This window comes from Eretmochelys imbricata, chromosome 3 (genome assembly GCF_965152235.1).
Source record: "Eretmochelys imbricata isolate rEreImb1 chromosome 3, rEreImb1.hap1, whole genome shotgun sequence".
Taxonomy (NCBI): Eukaryota; Metazoa; Chordata; order Testudines; family Cheloniidae; genus Eretmochelys; species Eretmochelys imbricata.
In genome coordinates, this window is record NC_135574.1 from 75209575 (window position 1) to 75229620 (window position 20046).

Consider the following 20046-nt stretch of genomic DNA (forward strand, 5'->3'; position numbering starts at 1 on the left):
CAAATCCCCCCTCATTCTTCCCTTCTTCAGACTAAACAATCCCAGTTCCCTCAGCCTCTCCTCATAAGTCACGTGTTCCAGACCCCTAATCATTTTTGTTGCCCTTCGCTGGACTCTCTCCAATTTATCCACATCCTTCTTGTAGTGTGGGGCCCAAAACTGGACACAGTACTCCAGATGAGGCCTCACCAATGTCGAATAGAGGGGGAAGATCACGTCCCTCGATCTGCTCGCTATGCCCCTACTTATACATCCCAAAATGCCATTGGCCTTCTTGGCAACAAGGGCACACTGTTGACTCATATCCAGCTTCTCGTCCACTGTCACCCCTAGGTCCTTTTCCGCAGAACTGCTGCCTAGCCATTTGGTCCCTAGTCTGTAGCTGTGCATTCGGTTCTTCCGTCCTAAGTGCAGGACCCTGCACTTATCCTTATTGAACCTCATCAGATTTCTTTTGGCCCAATCCTCCAATTTGTCTAGGTCCCTTTGTGTCCTATCCCTGCCCTCCAGCGTATCTACCACTCCTCCTAGTTTAGTATCATCCACAAATCTGCTGAGAGTGCAATCCACACCATCCTCCAGATCATTTATGAAGATATTGAACAAAACCGGCCCCAGGACCGACCCCTGGGGCACTCCACTTGACACCGGCTGCCAACTAGACATGGAGCCATTGATCACTACCTGTTGAGCCCAACAATCTAGCCAACTCTCTACCCACCTTATAGTGCATTCATCCAGCCCATACTTCTTTAACTTGCTGACAAGAATACGGTGGGAGACCGTGTCAAAAGCTTTGCTAAAGTCAAGAAACAATACATCCACTGCTTTCCCTTCATCCACAAAACCAGTAATCTCATCATAGAAGGCGATTAGATTAGTCAGGCATGACCTTCCCTTGGTGAATCCATGCTGACTGTTCCTGATCACTTTCCTCTCATGTAAGTGCTTTAGGATTGATTCTTTGAGGACCTGCTCCATGATTTTTCCAGGGACTGAGGTAAGGCTGACTGGCCTGTAGTTCCCAGGATCCTCCTTCTTCCCTTTTTTAAAGATTGGCACTACATTAGCCTTTTTCCAGTCATCTGGGACTTCCCCCGTTCACCATGAGTTTTCAAAGATAATGGCCAATGGCTCTGCAATCACAGCCGCCAATTCCTTTAGCACTCTCGGATGCAACTCATCCGGCCCCATGGACTTGTGCACGTCCAGCTTTTCTAAATAGTCCCTAACCACCTCTTTCTCCACAGAGGGCTGGCCATCTACTCCCCATGCTGTGATGCCCAGCGCAGCAGTCTGGGAGCTGACCTTGTTAGTGAAGACAGAGGCAAAAAAAGCATTGAGTACATTAGCTTTTTCCACATCCTCTGTCACTAGGTTGCCTCCCTCATTCAGTAAGGGGCCCACACTTTCCTTGGCTTTCTTCTTGTTGCCAACATACCTGAAGAAACCCTTCTTGTTACTCTTAACATCTCTTGCTAGCTGCAGCTCCAGGTGCGATTTGGCCCTCCTAATTTCATCCCTACATGCCCGAGCAATATTTTTATACTCTTCCCTGGTCATATGTCCAACCTTCCACTTCTTGTAAGCTTCTTTTTTATGCTTAAGATCCGCTAGGATTTCACCGTTAAGCCAAGCTGGTAGCCTGCCATATTTACTATTCTTTCGACACATTGGGATGGTTTGTCCCTGTAACCTCAACAGGGATTCCTTGAAATACAGCCAGCTCTCCTGGACTCCTTTCCCCTTTATGCTAGTCCCCCAGGGGATCCTACCCATCCGTTCCCTGAGGGAGTCGAAGTCTGCTTTCCTGAAGTCCAGGGTCCGTATCCTGCTGCTTACCTTTCTTCCCTGTGTCAGGATCCTGAACTCAACCAACTCATGGTCATTGCCTCCCAAATTCCCATCCACTTTTGCTTCCCCCACTAATTCTTCCCGGTTTGTGAGCAGCAGGTCAAGAAAAGCTCCCCCGCAGTTGGCTCCTCTAGCACTTGCACCAGGAAATTGTCCCCTACGTTTTCCAAAAACTTCCTGGATTGTCTATGCACTGCTGTCTTATGTCCTTCCAATATATTTTGTATCCTGGAATTAGTGTGTCCCATTGATTATCCTCTTTCCAACAAGTTTCTGTGATGCCTATTATATCAATATCCTCATTTAATACAAGGCACTCTAGTTCACCCATCTTATTATTTCGACTTCTAGTATTGGTATATAAGCACTTTAAAAACTTGTCACTTTTTAAACATGTCTCCCATTACATGATGTAATTGAATCAGGCTTTTTTTCCCCTTATGGCCTGGAAATAAATCCCCAAGAAGCACAGAGTGGCTCAGGAATCAATAGAGGAATGCAATGTCAATTTTCTTGTCAGCTTTCTCAGAGAACAAAAGGCAACCTCAAATGGCAAGTCCTCTATGCTCTGCTAGATCTCTGGAGCTATGCCAGAGCTTTGCAACCATGAGATCCTTCTCATCATAATGGCTGAGGCCATGAGCCTAGATGAAGTAACCACTATATCCAGAGCTGACTGTAACAACATCTTGGCCTCTTGCAGCTGTCTGTAACAAAAACCTGGAACTCCACCCTGGAGGATTCTGGTAACTTATCAACAAATTTGGACGTAGCATCCCAGTTCACAAAGTCATATTTAGTGCTTGCTCATTGGCAATGTGCATCTGCAAGGGAGAGTTGGAGTCAGCTTTCCTCACCATCAAATCTAGCCTTTTCAACTCTTTGCCCTTAGGTGTAGATTTATATCTTCCCTGCCTCACTTTCGCATTTGCTGTCATGACAACCAGGGAATTCTGTGGTGGATGAGAGAAAAAACATTTGAAGCTCTGCATAGGCACAATGTGTCTTTTGTTCATATATTTTGTCATAGACATTAATGAGGTAGTCTCTAATATCACCTTATTTATAGGGAGAACAATTTTCCCAGGAGCTGACAACTGGAGGATATCCATGAACTTATGAATGTTCTCCGGAACAAACGTGGCCTGGATCTCCAACGCTGAGACCATCTGTCTTAGAAGGTCCTATATGATTTGAAATATTCTGGTATCGGATAGGAGGAATCTGGCACTGCAGCATTGTCTGGGGAGGAGGAGAACAATGGAGGTGGAACCAAAGGGATTTCCTGTGGTTTCACCTCCAACAGTCCCAAGGGTTCAGGATACTCTAACACAGAGGGAGCACCCTCTGCCTGTGGCTGAAGGACTGCTGGTTCTCATGAGAAGACGTTAGGAGAGGCAGGCAGGCAGATGACCAGGATTTAGCTAAATGAGGAACTTCCCAGGGATTCCAAGGAGGCCACTGAGGGTAAGGATACAGCAGCAGTGTCCAGTAGGAGCTAGGCCAGGAGCCCTTGTCTCTAGCGTGGGAACAGTCCTGGTCATGCCTATGACCACCGCTGTGCCTTGACGAACTTTGAGACTGATAACAATAGCCAGAAGGTGAAGAAGATACATCGGAGCTCACTTGAAGAACCCTCCAAGTAGTCTGATGGTGGCAGAGAGCTGCTCCTGATGGGACCACTAACTGCCCTGCATCGTCTATGATCCAAGCCAATGGTCTCTTCAGTACCAACGAAGGAACAGTCGCTGGCTCTTTGAATACTGGTACCGACACTGAACTCATACTCGGTCCTGGAACAGGCACCAGTACTGAAGAAAATCAGGCACCAGCCCTGCAGATGCTGGCTGCATCAGAACGGGCTTCAGTACCAAAGGGTCCATCTGCCTTAGCGACCCCCGTAACACTGACAGGAAGTTCACTGCATACCTGCACCCGGGTAAACTGTGCTGCGGACAGTGGTGCCAGCAACAACGATAAGTCTGCCACTAGTCCAGGAGGAGCTGAGGACACCGAGGAAGACACTATTGCCTGAATATACAGCAATTCAGGGACTAACAGAGCAAATCTGCTGCTACCTGATATGCAGTCGGAGTGGAAACCGATGATGCCACAATCTCTGTCGTCAGCACTAGACTCAACAGATGCCTCTGAGGCACTGCCGGAGTTGGTACCAGAAATTGGGAAGATGGCCCAGGTCTATCCCATGTACCCAAAGACTCTCTGTGCTGGTCAATACTTCCCCTCAAGGGAAAAGATGAATCCCTCCAAGCTTTGGAACGGCCTTAGTTCCTTTTATGGGGTTTTATTGGGGGATCTGATGAAGGAGAGCGATCCTTTTTCCTTCTGGGAAAGTAATCCTAGCTTGGGCAAGGAGTCCCAGTCCATACTGGCTCAGGCACCCTTTGAAGGCCCTGACACTCCATAGTGGTTCCCGGTGCCAAAGCAGGCCATGAAGGTGCTGCTTTAATCTTAAGTCTCTACAAGCCTTTTTAAAGGAATTACAGATGGAGCACGTTTCTCTATCATGCCCTTCCCCCACGCAAAATAAATATCAAGTGTATGGGTTGCTATTGGTGACACTACCCCACAAGAAGAACAATGTTTAAACCCAGTGACGGCATCCCACCAGCAGAAAATACCTACCTAACTACCACAACTTACTAACTATTATGACTAAAAGGTCCTATTAACTAACTAGAACTATATACAAACTGTGAAGGTAAGTGTGATATAAAATCACACTGAACACTCCAACTCCAGCCATAGGTGGTGAGAATGAACTAGGGGATGGGGCAGCCCCACACTTATGTAGCCATGGGAGGGGCTCTCAGGGAAAGGGCATGAGCACTGCCTTGACAGGCAAAATTCTCTGGCTTTGGTGTGCTGGGCATGCACACACCTGAATGGGATACATGTCTGCAATCACTCAAAGATGAATTAAAAGGTTCATCGATTATAAGAGTTGAAGGAACCATTGTGATCATCTGACCGTCAATATAACAAAGGCCCAAGGACTTCCCTGAATTGATTCCTGGTTGAACCACAGCAGGTCTTCTAGAACATCCAATCTTTATTTTAAATACCTTTCCTTTAAAAATATGTAGAAATGTACTATAAGCTGGCATGGCCATCCCTCCGCATCTGCCTCTGAAGGAGGCCACACCTCCAGTAGCGTAGCCGGGGGGGAGCGGGGGCAGAAGTGAAAGTAAGCCAGTATGCCCAGGTACGGCAAACCGGCAAGAGCTGGTGCGCTGTACGGGGTAGATCGGCTTCCCCAGACGCAGTTTAAAGGGCCTGCAGCTCCCAGCAGCGGCTGGAGCCCCCGGCCCTTTAAATTGGTGCCAGAGCCCCGCTGCCGGAGCCCTGGGGTAGCGGCGGCAGGGCTGGGGCGGCGATTTAAAGGGCCCAGGGCGGTAGCGGCAACCGAGCCCTGGGCTCTTTAAATCGTCCCCGGAGCCCCGCCACCGCTTCCCCGGGGCTCCAGCAGGCTCCGGGGACGATTTAAAGGGCCCGGGGCGGTAGTGGCGACCGGAGCCCAGTCCCCGGAGCCCTGCTGCCGGAGCCCTGGGGAAGCGGCGGCGGGGCTCTGAGGACGATTTAAAGGGCCCAGGGCTCTGGCTGCCGCTACCGCCCAGGGCCCTTTAAACCGCTGCCAGAGCCTCCAGCTGCTGCTGTTATCCTGAGGAGGGGGAAGGAGACACTTGCCGATGCAGGGTGGGCCGGGGCTGGCTCTGACCGCCCCCAGCCCCGCCCCTACTGCCCGAGGCCCTGCCCCTTCCGGGGGCCAGAGCCAGCCCCAGCCCAGCCCCGTACCGGTAAGTCCCTAGAATTACTTTCACCCCTGAGCAGGGAGAGCACCTGCTCCCTCTCTGAGCACAAGTGGCACCTTTTTTAATTTTTACTCACCCAGCGGCGCTCTGGGTCTTCGGCGGCGGGGGCCTTCATGCACTCCGGCTCGGCGAGGGCCTTCACGCACTCCAGCTCCTCGGCGGCACGGGCCTTCCTGCACTCCAGCTCGGTGGGGGCCTTCATGCACTCCAGCTCCTCAGCGGCACGGGCCTTCATGCACTCCGGCTCGGCAGGTGCCTTCACGCACTCCAGCTCCTCGGCGGCATTTCAGTGGCGGGGGCCTTCAGTGCTGCTGAGGACTTGGAGTGCTGCCTGGTGAGTACAAGCGGGTGGCACCTTTTTTTATGTCCGCTGCCCCTGTTTGCTCCACCTAGCTACGCCACTGCACACCTCCTCACAGTTTGGTCTGCTAGAGTACTCTCAAAACAAAGAAAAGGGGGGAATTAGGAGGAGTTGATGGGCCCCAGCCTTCAAGCAGCATGGGGTCACAAACAGTCTGGGCTCTGGCCTGTAGTCAGGCAGAGCTGTAGCAGTTTAGGAGCCCAGGTTTCAAGTAGGGCGGGGCAGCAAACAGCCAGGTCTCTGGCCTGCAGTCATGCAGAGCTGTAGCACCAGCCCAGTCTATGGGGCTCCAGCAGGAACAAGCACCCAAACACAGTTTATGGGACTCTGGCAGGGATGACTGAGTAGCACAGGCCTCCTGGCCTAAGGAGGGGGAGTACTGCCACTCCAGGGTTGAGGTGGCAAGGATAGGGGGACACAGGCCTGCCCAACTCTGCAACATCCCAGCCCAAGTCCCTACCAGTGGCAGAATGGTCTGCCACTGGGTCAGTGGGGAATCCACCTGCAACATACTGACCATGTTTCCAGTGGCACCACAGGCAGACAGTAGTCTGGTTCCCCTGGGCTCCTTTCTAGTCTCCCCCTCAGGTTTACCTGAATCCAAGGGTCATCCTCAGTCTCTCTGGGATACACTGCCAAGGGTAACGGCAGAGGTGAAAGTAAGCCGGTACGCCCTGGTAAGGCATACCGGTAAGAGCCGGTGCGCCGTACCAGGACCGGCTTTCCGAGAGGGCAATTTAAAGCCCTGGGGTAGCGGCGGCGGGGCTGCGGCGGGGATTTAAAGGGCCCCGGAGCTCCAGCCAGGTCTCGGGCAGCAGGGCTCAGGTAGGGATTTAAAGGGCTTGAGGCTCCAGCCGCTGCTACCGCCCCAGCCCTTTAAATCCCTTCCGGAGCCCCACCGCTGCTACCCCACGGCTTCGGCAGCAGGGCTCAGGCGGGGATTTAAAGGGCCCAGGGAGGATAGTGGGGGCTGGAGCTCCGGGGATTTAAAAGGCCTGAGTCCTGCTGCCCGAGCCCTGGGGTAGCGGCCGTTGGGCTCTGGAAGGGATTTAAAGGGCCAGGGCAGTAGTGGCGGCTGGAGCCTCAAGCCCTTTAAATCCCCACCTGAGCCCTGCTGCCTGAGCCCTGGGGTAGGGGTAGGGGGGCTCTGGCGGGGATTTAAAGAGCCCCGGAGCTCCAGCCACCGCTACTGCCCCGGCCCTTTAAATCCCCGCCAGAGCCCTGCTGCCGGAACCCTGGGGTAGCAGCGGCTGGAGCCCTGGGGCCCTTTAAATCCCCGATGGAGCCTGGCCACCTCTACCCCAGGGCTCGGGCAGCAGGGCTCAGGCGGGGATTTAAAGGGCTCGGGGCTCCGGCAGCTGCTACCACAGCAGAGCCCCAGGCCCTTTAAAGCTCTGCCAGAGCCCAGAGCCCCGGGGTAGTGGTGGCAGCCGAGAGCCCCCAGGGCTCCTCAGTGATTTAAAGGGCCCGGGGCTCCCAGCCGCCTCTGCAGCTGGTAGCTCGGGGGTGATTTAAAGGGCCCCGGGCTCCCAGCCGCCACTACCGCAGCTGGAGCCCTAGCCCTTTAAATCAAGATTCAAAGGACCCGGGGATTTAAGGCCCCGCCTCTTCCAGTTGAGGCCATGCCTCTTCCAGTTGAGGCCACGCCCCCGATCAGGACTCCGGCGTACCGGTAAGTCCTCTAACTTACTTTCACCCCTGTGTAATGGTAGCAGCTCCTCAGCATCAGGAGTGGCAGGGCGCTTTGGAAACTGAGGCAGATCCTCAGTGGGGAAGAAGCATATATCTCCCTCAGCAGCTCTCTTCCAACTGAGTTGCTGGTCCGGCCTTTTATACTTCTCCTTCCTGTTCCGCCCCTCAACTTCCGGCATGAGGGGCATGGCCCTCCTGGTTCTGCTCACCAGGAGGCTTGCGGTGTTCCCTCCGCATCAGCCTCTGAAGGTTGAAGCCATGCCTCCTCGCTACATATACCCATATTTGTTTTTCTCATATACTGGGCATGTACTATAATGTGCTTGGTTTCTTTGTTTATTACTGGGAAAAAAATCAATAAAACATTATTTTTAAAAAAGGAGGGTACAGAGTCAAAGGGGGGTAAGTGCTGTCTTTCCTTTCACTATTTTCACTCTCCTTTTCTCCCTTGCATGCTAAAATTCGAAGTATAAATTCAGTTAATCTCTGTAATCTGAATGCACAAAGAGAAAAGAGGCCAAACTGTCTGCTTGCCTAAATTGGCCCAGCTCCACTGAAGTTACTAGAGCTGTACCCATTTAAAACACTAGCAGAGGATTTGGTCTGAGGTATCTTCATCTCACTGAGATTCTCTTGGTAACTAGGCTCTAAATAACAACTGAATGTCTTTTAGGGTTCAGAAAGAAATGGTTGTGGTGTCTTTAAGAGAACCTGCTCCTAAGAATCAAAGAAAACAACACCGTGCATGCAATTATGAAGTTAAAGAAGTGAAGAGACTACGCTCTATAGCCCTTTACAATGTTATACAATGTATCATTTTATTGGGAAGAGTTTGCCATCTGACTTTATCAGGCAATGTGAAATTTCAAGATGATAATTTAAAATCTATCTAAACCAGCAAAAATATAAATATAAACCTGTAGGATTCATACAAGGTTCATGTGCTTGGCAACATTCAGGGCACACCCGGAGTGTTGTGCTGGACCTGTGCACACACAGCTCCTTTCAAGGGCATCAACCTTGGAATCTCACCCAGTTGACATGAACCATGGGAAGCCTCCCAGGACTGGGCTCAAGGCCCGAGAGCAAGGAATGCGGTAGATAGAAACTGGTAAATAAGAATGTTAAACAAAGCCAGTGTATTCCTTTTATCTGTTGGAGAATGTAATGCACGGAGGGCGAGAAAGAATAAAGGGGAAGGTGGAAAGCTGACAGGCAGAAGCCCGTTAGAAGACCAGCTTGCTTGCTTGCTTAAAGCTCTGTGCTGTCTTGTCATTGAACCGCCACATAAACCATTTAAAATATATCTAAAGTGAGAAATCCAGGAAGATTCTGATCATAAAAAAAACCTCCCAGATCTCTGAATTTGTCCACATCCATGTCTCTCTGTGTAAATATCTGTCTACTCATACTCATAAATATTTCATTTGGCTCTAGTTTGAATTTGGATTCAGCTCCTTACCTACACAGGCAGAGTTCACAAATTGCTTGCTTAGTGATCTTGCTCTATTTTGTGCGTGTAGATTTGTGACTCTCATGGTCAATATAGAAACAAACTCCTTAAAAAAATCACTACATGACTATATTGTCAGTTGTCTGAGTAGGACTCTGAACATTCCAACTTCTCTTTGGATTCTTTCTGAAAGATTCATTATAAATTATATTCAATTAGCTGTTCAATTCCACATGTGTGGGAATAAAATGAGGAACTTATCATACAGAGCCATTTTTATAGCCAGTTCTAGGATACCATCCTGAAGAAAGCCAAAAAAACCTTTTTATAAAGCCTTCTTTCCAGTTCCCTGAGAATGTTTGTATATAGCCATAGAAATTTTTGGGAAATGTATAAACCAATTGCATTATCTTTTAGATGACCCCATCTCATCCTCAACAACTACAAATTAAGAATGTTATTGCTGCACTTCACATCTATTTACTGTTTGCATTTTTTAAAAGGTTTTTCATTAGTATGATTTTAGAGAAAAAGAACAACCCAGTCATACGTGCATAATCTGCCTTTTCTATCGGTTGTCTCCATTAGCTAACACCCAGGTGCAGGATAGATGTTCAAGGATCTGATTCAGTACAGTAAATCCTGTGTTCCTGTCAGGGAAAAACAAATGTTGAAAATCACTGGTTTTTTCTATGTTCAGCTACCTCCCTCCAAACTAGTTTGCTTCTAGGCTAAAATCAGACATTTGAAGTTCAATAAGCAACTGAAAACAAGAACTTAGAATTCATGTGTCTGGTTTCTATACGTGTCCTTTGTCTACAGGTATAATTGTCTATGAACTTTTCTCTCTTTTCAGGCTTTAAACAGTGGAAAACACATTGTGTGTTTAGAAAATGCAGCAAGTTACATAACAATACTGAATGCAGGTACACTGAATGCAAATCCATATTAAATAATAAGAACATAGAACATAAAAACGGCCACACTGGGTCAGGCCAAAGGTCCATCCACCCCAGTATCCTGTCTTCCAACAGTGGCCAATGCCAGGTGCCCCAGAGGGAATGAACAGAACAAGGAATCGTCAAGTAATCCATGCCCTGTCACCCATTCCTAGCTTCTGGCAACCAGAGGCTAGGGACACCATCCCTGCCCATCCTAGCTGATAGCCATTGATGGACCTATGTATCCTCCATGAATTTCTCTAGTTCTTTTTCAATAATGGCACTAAGGGATGGCTTAAGCACAAAAGAATCAAGGTGAAGAAACATAAAACACAAATTGTGCACTTAGACCCTGATCCTGCCAAACACTTAAGCATATGCATAATATTAACCATGTGAATAGTCCCATTGAAGTTAATGGAATTGCTCATGTGCTTAGGTGCTTGAGGGGTCAGGGCCTAGTCTAAGGATAAATAAACCTTATCTTATCTCAGAAACGACTCTTTGCTATTTTTTTTGGGATAAAAGAAAAAAAAATCACATCCTGAATGTGCTGATTATGTCTGCATTTCTAACATTCAACCATGCCTTAATGGTGTGTGGGGGATTATGTGTAGGTGAACATAGGGGGTATATCATACAAGCAGTATAAATTTATACTTCCAATGCATAGTATCATATTCCAAAACCTGGGCAAACATAAGCGTGTAGGGCAACTGTGTGGTCATTCAGAATCCTTCAGCTTTTTTTCATATTCTCATATTTTTCATGTCCCCTCATTTGGTAATCAGTTTATGTCTTAGTGTGAGTGGCTTTCTGTATGCGAAAAAAGGAGGCGGTGTCATAGCATGTCATAATATTGTGTCACCAGACCTGTAAAACTTGAATTTTCCCTTAATAGAACTCTCAGTCCTTCGTGACCTACACTGTTTTCTCATTAGGACAAAATTCTAATCAATAAGGTGGATATTGACTTCATTGTTTTGTTCTCTTTAGAAGCAAACTCTGTCTAGGTATACTTCTGTATGGGTACAGTTGGAGAGAGCAAAATACTGGAGAGAAGATACACCATGTAGATCTGAGAGGAAAAGTTTGCTCTAAAGATGTAATTCACCCCTGCATGAAGGACCCATGCAAGTCTCTGCTCCACTTATGCCTTCAGTGTACAGGGTTAAGTAGGGCTCGAGAATTTGTCAGGCCCTCTGCCCTGGGACTGAATTTCATCCTCAGATTGTAGATCTACCTTACAAATTAACAAACTCTGACAGCCTATTATGAAGACAGAAACTTTTTTTGTTCCCCCAAAAACAAAAGGTTAAAAAAAAAAAGAAAGCAAAGCCTGTCTCTTAGGCTCTTAATTTTTAAAAAAAAATTCTTTTAGTTCTTTATTACTCATATTAAAAATTTATTTATTTTAATGTAGTACAGTAGGTCTTGGGATCCACTGCTCTATGTAAATGCCCTGAAAATGTTATTCCTCTCACCTACTGTACATTCAGAAAGCAGATAAAGGAAAGCATATTCTGCAAATCAAGTTGGTTCAGTTCCAGTGCAAAATGTGGACTTGACTGACTGCAAGCAGAGCTGTCAGCTTGTACAGGCTTCACTGTCAAGAGCTGTGTCATCTGTCAGTGTCTGTTCCAGCTCACTGTACCACATAGAGGGAATGCACTGTTGCCTCCCAATTGATAACATGCTGCCAGGAGCATGTTACTTTCTCATCTGTCTTCTTGTAGCTGTCAAAACTGGAATCCATTAATTAGTTTGTTCTTGTGAATTTTAGTTGTTCTGAAGACATGTAAATTTCAAAGTAAGACAAAAAAAATACCAAGATGCCAATAGGGGGTTCACAAATCCTAAGTGGCAGTTATTAAGAACAGTAAATGCTGGCTAACAGAACTCAAACTAAGTGAGTGTAATGAGGTGGCGAGTTTCACCACATTGCTTTTAATCAGACCGAGTTGCTTACAGAAGCAGTGATACAAAGACAGTTAAGGAAAGGGGAAAACAACAAGTCACCAACTAGTAAGGACAGCTGGGTCAAAAAGATGCTACTTGTTTTTTCAATATTATGATTTCCTTTTTACCCGTTTTCCTCCTCCAATGAGTATCATATTTTTTGATTGAGCTCTGATTTTGTGTCCCATGAAAGACTACTCTGATTGCTGATGCAGGTAAGATTTTGTAAAATCCATATATTTAAGACAAGGTGCCTTAAATGTAATACACCCAGCATTCAAACCTACAGTATCATTTGTAAACAGAATGATTACTTTGCATAAAACTGCAAAGGTTAAATACATATTTTTTTTGTGTTTTCATGTCTCTCTCACTCCCACAAATTCCTCTCTTCCTCTGAGTGGTGACAAAGAAACTTAGGGGAAAATTTACAAAAGCTCCTAAATGACCTAGGAGCTTAAGCCCCATATTCAAAAGGGACTTAGGTACTTAGACCTAGATCCTTAAAAGTACTTAGGTGTTGCTCTGTTCAGTGTTGAAACACCTAACCCCTAGGCAGCTGGCTGCCCAGTTTAATTTTCAGCCCCAAGCCAGGTGCCCAGGCTCTCCATACAATGCATGAGAGGAGTTGGGCACCTAAGGCAGGAATTTTCAGAAGCCAGCAAACTGAAAGGAGAGCCACTGAAGCTTGCCGAGGAGTAAAATGGAAAGAAAAGGAGTGGAGACAGGAGAGGGGCTCAGATACCTAAGTGGCTGACCAGGAGTGGCCCTAGCCATTTTGCTGGCTAGAGTGCAAAATGTTGTGTCCCCACCTTCCCCTGTGGCGGGGGGGAAAAGGCCAGCCAATCAGAGCAGAGCAAAAACAGCTGGCCAATCTAATCAGAGAGAGAAAAAAAGAAAGCCCAGCAGCACCACGGCAAAGGCTCTGCTTGCCTGCCCCTAGACTCAGCTCTGTGGTTGAACTAATGCATCTAGTTGATAGGCCAGACATAGGCACCTCCATCTGCTCAGGATCCTCAGCTGTCAACCCTCTTTTGGAGTTAGGCACCTAAGCCAGGTCAGCTGCTTAGGTGGCCCATGCCCTAGCAGCCAAAACCCCTAAATCTTTCCTCTGCTCAGACCTGATACCTCTTTCACACTTGCCTTCCATTTCCTGTGCATCCAGCTGTCTTTTGTATGAATGCTGTGCTGGCCCCTTATCCCTGCATCAGTAGGGTTGCCATCTGTCCAGGTTCCTAGGAACATCCCTTTTTTGAGGTAGCTGTCCTAGGAATCTGTAAGGGTTCTCAGTACACTCTGTCAGCTGTCCTATTTTAGGGGCTCAAATCATCCCGGATGTCCTGGTTTTTTTGGCCCTCAGAGGTGGGAACTCTATATATCGGTGGACTGCATGTGGCCCTCCTGCTGCAGGGGTCTGACACTAACCAGGCCTTAGACAGGCTCAGAGCACACTTACAGAATCAGGCCCCACTGGCAAGATAGGCATTTCTCCACCTCGTTTGAGAACCCCACTCTGGAGCATTCGGGGCCTCAGTTTGTGCTAGGCCACTGAGTAGCTAATTATCAGTGAGGCAGTTTCAGGTCTTAGCAGCTTTGTGAATGCTGATCAGCAGGAACTCAGGTACCTACAAGATTAGGCAGCAGCTGAGCAGTGGCTTTGAAAGAGTCAGTGGCACCCAAATGGCAGATTTATGTGCTTAAAGAGGCAAAGAGGCACTTAAGTACCTTTGAAAATGGGACTTAGGGTATGTCTCAACTGCAGTTAGACACCTATGGCTGGCCCTCACGGGGCTTGGGCTAAGGGGCTTGGGCTAAGGGGCTGTTTAATTGTGATGTAGAGGTTCCAGCTTGGTCTCCAATTCTGGGACCCTCCCACTTCACAGAGTCCTAAAGCCCAAATGTCTACACTGCAATTAAACAGCTCCTTAGCCTGAGTCCTGTGAGCCTGAGTCAGCTGGCAGGGGAGAGCTGCATATTTGTAATTGTAGTGGAGACATATCCTTAGACACTTTCAATAATTTAACCCATGAGCTCATAATAAGGAATCCCATCACCAAGCTGAACCTCAACTTGGCTCTTGAAGGCTTTATCAAGCCTCCCTTTAAACCCCTTGTGACACTGCATCCCATATTTGTCATAGTTATATTATTATGATATGATTATGGCATAATTTTTATGCATTTTGTATAAGTCATGTGAGAAGTCATTGGAAAAGTTATGATTTGCTGAATAGGATTATCCTATTTGTATGCACATATAATTTTTGTATCTGAAGTTATGAATATTGACTATGGATCTGTATTTCAAATAGGCTTACTCTGGAAAACACACAAAGGCAGCCTTTCAGATACAACAATGAAGAAGCCAGACAGTGCTGATGGCTCATCAACAAAGACAATGGACTGTGGAATAACTTAACCTTCCTGTGAATGTTAAGGCCAGCCTGTAAATAATGACTGCTGTAACACTGCAAGGGCATGTGACCAGACCACGTCTCTGGACGCCAGCTTGGGATGTCAGTATTTTTACACAAACCGGTCTGGGAACCAAGTTTTGAAACTAAGGGTTTCTGCTATATGCTAAAGCTACATAAGGCAGGGAGTGAGATCATCTGTTGTTCTTTAATCCCTATACAAGATGACTCCTGGAAACCCTTGAGGAACAAAGACTGAACTGGGGGAAGTGCTGGATCCAGGCTAAAGAGATTTCTAACCTGTGAATGAAACACCTGGGGATTCCAAGCTGCAAAGCAAGTGTAGCTTGTGCCTTAAGAATCTGCAGCCTTGTTGTATCATCAGTGAGGGTGAGAGATTGTTAATTCAAATCCTATCTTTCTAGTAGGTTAATCTTAGTTTGCGTTTTTGTTTATTTCTCTTTTGATTTGTTTGCTATTATTTATAATCACTTAAAATCTATCTTTTGTAGTTAATACATTTATTATGTTTTAATCTAAACCAGTGAGTTTGGAGTGAAGTGTGTGGGAATCATAGGGATCGTTTCTGTTTTCAGTTTCTAAAGAGTTGTTAGGAAGAAATCTCAGAAAAATTTTAACAAGATATTTTTGTTGTTGCTTCTTTAATTAAAAAATTAATATTTCAAGGGGTGAAAATATTATTTAAAGGTTTTTCTCCCTTAAATATAGAAGTAATTCTCCACTAGATGCACAAGCACAACCTCTCATGAGCATTAATGAAAGTTATGTGCCCACAAATGGGAGAACAAACCTATTATTACACAACAAGAAAAAGGTTGCTGGCAACCCGGCCCAAAAAAGTGAAATATTATACTTGCACAAATGACAATTCAACCTTTAATCACATGGGTGGAAGTTAAAGGCAGTATGCAAAAAATGCTGAATTTGTGCATGAAAAAGTTAAGTTATTGTGCATGTGTATAGATACCAGCATGGTCAAATAGATGTTTGCATGCATAGTTACCTTATTTGCACAAACCGATGTGGTAAATGCATGCAATTCTGTAGATGTGTTCACGTGTTTTTTTAATATGCTCACATTCACCTATTGAAAATTTGTCTCAGAATCAGCAACTTATCAATTTACTCCATCACTTGTTGCACACACAGGTCAGTCTCTTGAGAAGTACAGAATATTCAAAAGCTCCACGAAAAAACAATAGATACTTTAGTGTGTTTTCAGCATTTTATTTGAGTCATATAAAGTAATAAGAATGATATTCATAGCAGCGGGGTATATACTTGCAATAACCAATTTTTGTGGTTTTCACATTTCAAAACTTTGCTTCAGTATTTAATTACATACTCTAGTGAATAGGAATTGGTTAGTATCCCTTTAAATAGTTTGAGAGTCCTCTAGTGGCCCTCACTGTCTTTTATGTTTCAGAACCCTGCCAGAACAGCATGTATGTATACAGCTAGACCTTGCATGTTATTTATAGTTATTTGGACACCATCATACCTGTGTGGTTCCTTCATAAAGAGATAAAAAACAACGTCCGCTATGGGCATTTATCACCTTATATGCAGGCTTAAATTCTCAGAGTCTTTCCCAGAATCCTCCCCATCCCCTTACCCCAAGATGCTATAAAAACTCCACGGCCCAGCACGGGGGGTGACCAGGCTTCAGAAGCTGGGCTTTTGCAGGGGAGATCGGAGCTTCTGCCCTGTGTCGGGGTGGTGGGGCTCAGGGCTTTAGCTCTATGGGGTGCACTGGAGCTTGGGGCTTCAGCCCTGTGGGGCGTGCCAGGGCTTGGGGCTTCAGCCCCACAGGTTTGAAAATATTTACCAGAGCTTTGCTACTGACAGTTCCGACCTAATTTAAACCCTACTTATATGCAAATCCACTATGAACCTTATCTCAAGTAATAGCATAAAGAGTCACTTGAATTAAGTTACCATAGCACTGCAACCCTCAGGAGCAACTGCTGCCAGTGGAGGGGAGCAGACTATCAAGCTGGCTTCCCAGCAGCATAACACACTCAAGCAACGGATCAGCAAAGGCAAGGATCCAGAACCTCTACGTGAGGGGTGTGGGTGAACAAAAAGCCATTTTACATTAGGGAGAAAGTGCCAACAACAATGGGTGAGGTGAGGTTTGGATATGGTTCAGATAATGCGCCAGACTTTTTGGATTCCAGCTACAGAGACCTGGACAACACTGTGTCAGTGTATCAGAACTGCCAAGAAGGGTGGACAGAGCCTCAGGGCTCCTAGAGCCAATACAGAGCCACAAGTCCTCCATATAAATAGCCCTGTGTTTCCAGTAGGTGTTCGAGGATCATGAATTTTGTGGCTGCATTCCATTCATGAAAACAGCAAACCTTATCTCTCTCTGCCCAATGAAAGAAATGAAGAAGAAACACCTTGAGGGATCCATAAACAGCTATTCCCTCATAGGGATTTGATTAGCACATCTAAATTATAACCATCCGTTCTGAAATAATCTCTTCATAGGTCAGTCAGCATTGCCACTGATCAGCCATTAACTGCACTCACAGATGTTTTACTGTAAGACTGGAAGTTAGAACCACCTAACAGAGCCCCACACTCCCCAGGTATACAATGGTGGGTTGGCCATATGCCTATATGCTTCCAATTGTTAGTTAACAATGTAACCCTTCTGCCTGTCAGAGTTGGCAGCAACAAGGGCCAGGTTCAGTATCTAGGGGTTCCATTTCAATAACACAATGCAAAACTGGCTTGAGCCCCCAGAGTTCAGAAGTTCATCTGCAGAGTTTACCTCCCAGCCTGGGTGGAAGTGGAGGGAGGTATGGGGGGCTCCATACCTCCATGGAGGTATGCTCCGCGGCTCGGGTTGATGGCCAAGTGCCACGCTTCTCCATGGGGTTCTGCTGCAGTCTTCACTGCCAGCTGCACCTCTCCGCCAACCGCCGTATTATCCACTCTGCTCCACTCCACTCCCCACGTCTCTCCACTAGCCATCCTGCTGTCCACTCCTCCCCGCAAGCCATCTTGCTATCTGCTCCACACCTCTCCGCTAGCTGTCCTGCTAGCCACTCGCCAACTTGTCTTCAGCCCGTCCCCCCACCTAACACAGCTCTCAGTGAGTTTAGCTGGTAGTAGAGGAGCCTCAATACTGGTGTACCACTAGCCCAAAGTAGGCCCAATGCTTAGACCTAGGTATCAATGATTTCAGCTTAGCACTAAGTAACAAGACTCCTAATGGAGTCAAAATTAGCTGAAATTAGAGACTGCTGAATTGGAATTAATTTGCAAACTGGATACAATTAACTTAGGCTTGAATAAAGACTGGGAGTGGATGGGTCATTACACAAAGTAAAACTATTTCCCCATGTTTATTCCCCTCCCTGCTGTTCCTCTGACATTCTTGTCAACTGCTGGAAATGGCCCACCTTGATTATCACTACAAAAGGTTTCCTCCCCTGCCGCTCTCCTGCTGGTAATAGCTCATCTTAAGTGATCACTCTCATTACAGTGTGTATGGTAACACCCATTGTTTCATGTTCTCTGTGTATATAAATCTTCCCACTGTATTTTCCACTGAATGCATCCAGTGAAGTGAGCTGTAGCTCACAAAAGCTTATGCTCAAATAAATTTGTTAGTCTCTAAGAAACTAAGACTTTAGTTAGTCCTCCTCCTTTTCTTTTTTTAAATTAGCTGTATTATTACACAGTAGAGAGAGGAGGGGTCAAAGTAGTGTTTAGAGCCCTCAGAAAAGGCCCACACTACCAGATACACATACCTATCCCCAATCTCTCTCTCAATTCACTGGGTTTTGAAACCCATGTCCCTTGCGTAGCGAGTGCTACTTAGTTGAGGACAAGTCCCTCCATCATAAAATGTCAAATACAGTTCTACTGTCCTTGATTCACATAACCAGGATAGCAACCCTTTATTACTCCTGCCCCAGTCTAACAAAGAGACTGGAGATCCCACAGCAGACAAAGTGACCATTTGGGCAGGCAGTCCATCATGTTTGGCAGGGTGGGTGTGCCCATGCAAACGAGATCAGCCCCTGAAGTCCTTTTCCACAGCTCACCACCAGATGTCAGGGTAGAGCTCATTCTGACTCTGCTTACATCAATAAAGCCTTCAGGAGAACATTTGCCAGTGAGCACTTGATCATCCCTCCTGCTTCTCATAATGGCTAGAAATTCATACCTTTATCCACACATTTATTAGTTATGACCTTCTGCCATAAGAGCAATTTGCTTAGTGCACTCTATGTAATTTTGTATGATTTGCCAAGCTAATTTTTATCTCCATGTCTAGCATTTGAAAATCTTTTGCCTCCGTATTAATTTAACATTTTTATCTTTTACCCATTAAATGCTGCTCATTGTGACCTTTAAATTCACTTACAAAAGATAACCCATTGGTTAATCTGAACCAATTGGCCGCAGTTACACATTCAGTGACAAACCATTATTTCTGTCCCAGTTCTTTAATTGGCCGGAATGCTCTTTCCTGTCAGATATATTAGCTGTCAGAGTTGCCTGCTAGCCTTTGCATACTTCCTGGATACTGTCCAGGCCATTAAAGCAACATCTTCTGTTCAAGTCTGGAATATTTATCCTGAGCCAAAATCCTAGCTTTCTCCCTGCTCTTAATTAAAGCCTTAAGAATGTTGGATGGGTCATTCTAGAGACAAGACTTTTGAAATGTAAAAACTGATGTGAAATCTTTCATGCTGAATTTTGTTTTAACTCATTCAGTAGTTTTAACTCACAAATCACAATTTTACATTGTTAATAAAATGATTTGGCTAAAGTATTTTAATATTTTTGAAACTTTTGTTGAACTTTTTTACTACTATAAGAAAGAGCGTTCTGAGAAAAAAAATACCAACTACTGTGAAAGTTCCCACAGACGTTCAACCTGCAGAGAACATAGACACCGAATCTGCTGGGGCAGCACACAGAGGAGCAACAATTAGTGCACCCTTTAAATGGTGTGTTTTCTCTTAGCACTCGATCTGATCCACCTCTCCCCTGCCTATTTAAAACATATAGAGATGCTGGCAGAATCAGCACTCCCTCACCACTTGTGCTCAGGAAGTGGTAGCACCAAGACTTTGATTGCCCCTGGGCCCTCCATTCCTTGTTCACCTATAAGATTATGCCAAGAATGTGGCTCATAAGTGTTATTTTACAATGGAAGATTATTTTATTATTTGATGTAAGTTTTGTTCATTTACTGTATCATTCCCAAGCTTCATTAGAGCCAGGATTTCATCCATAGTACTTCCCATTTTTCAGACTTCCAAATACTATCCAATATCTCTATTGCTTTAAAAAATATGAAGGCCGGTCCTTTTACAATTTGAAGCCATTTAAATGCAACACTAAATCCTCATCAATTATACTCATAGGAGTGGAATAAACCAGGTGAAGAGTCACATATGTTGCATTACTGCTCTACCCAGATGTGCCCCCTGCTGAACTGTATAGTGTTGCCTATCAACAAGTCCTTAAATTCTCATTCTCTGAAATGT

At 45.9% G+C, this 20046-nt stretch overlaps 1 long non-coding RNA gene across 2 annotated transcripts; it reads left to right on the top strand.

Moving 5' to 3' along the window:
- The first annotated feature begins 5696 nt into the window (after window positions 1-5696).
- LOC144262709 (uncharacterized) lies at window positions 5697-16062 on the top strand. Of its 2 annotated transcripts, XR_013345604.1 has the most exons (3): window positions 5697-6021; window positions 10050-10119; window positions 14405-16062. It is a non-coding gene; the product is annotated as an uncharacterized LOC144262709 (long non-coding RNA). The 2 variants fall into 2 exon arrangements; XR_013345603.1 differs by lacking the exon at window positions 5697-6021 and having other exon boundaries at window positions 7641-10119.
- The last annotated feature ends 3984 nt before the right edge of the window (window positions 16063-20046 follow it).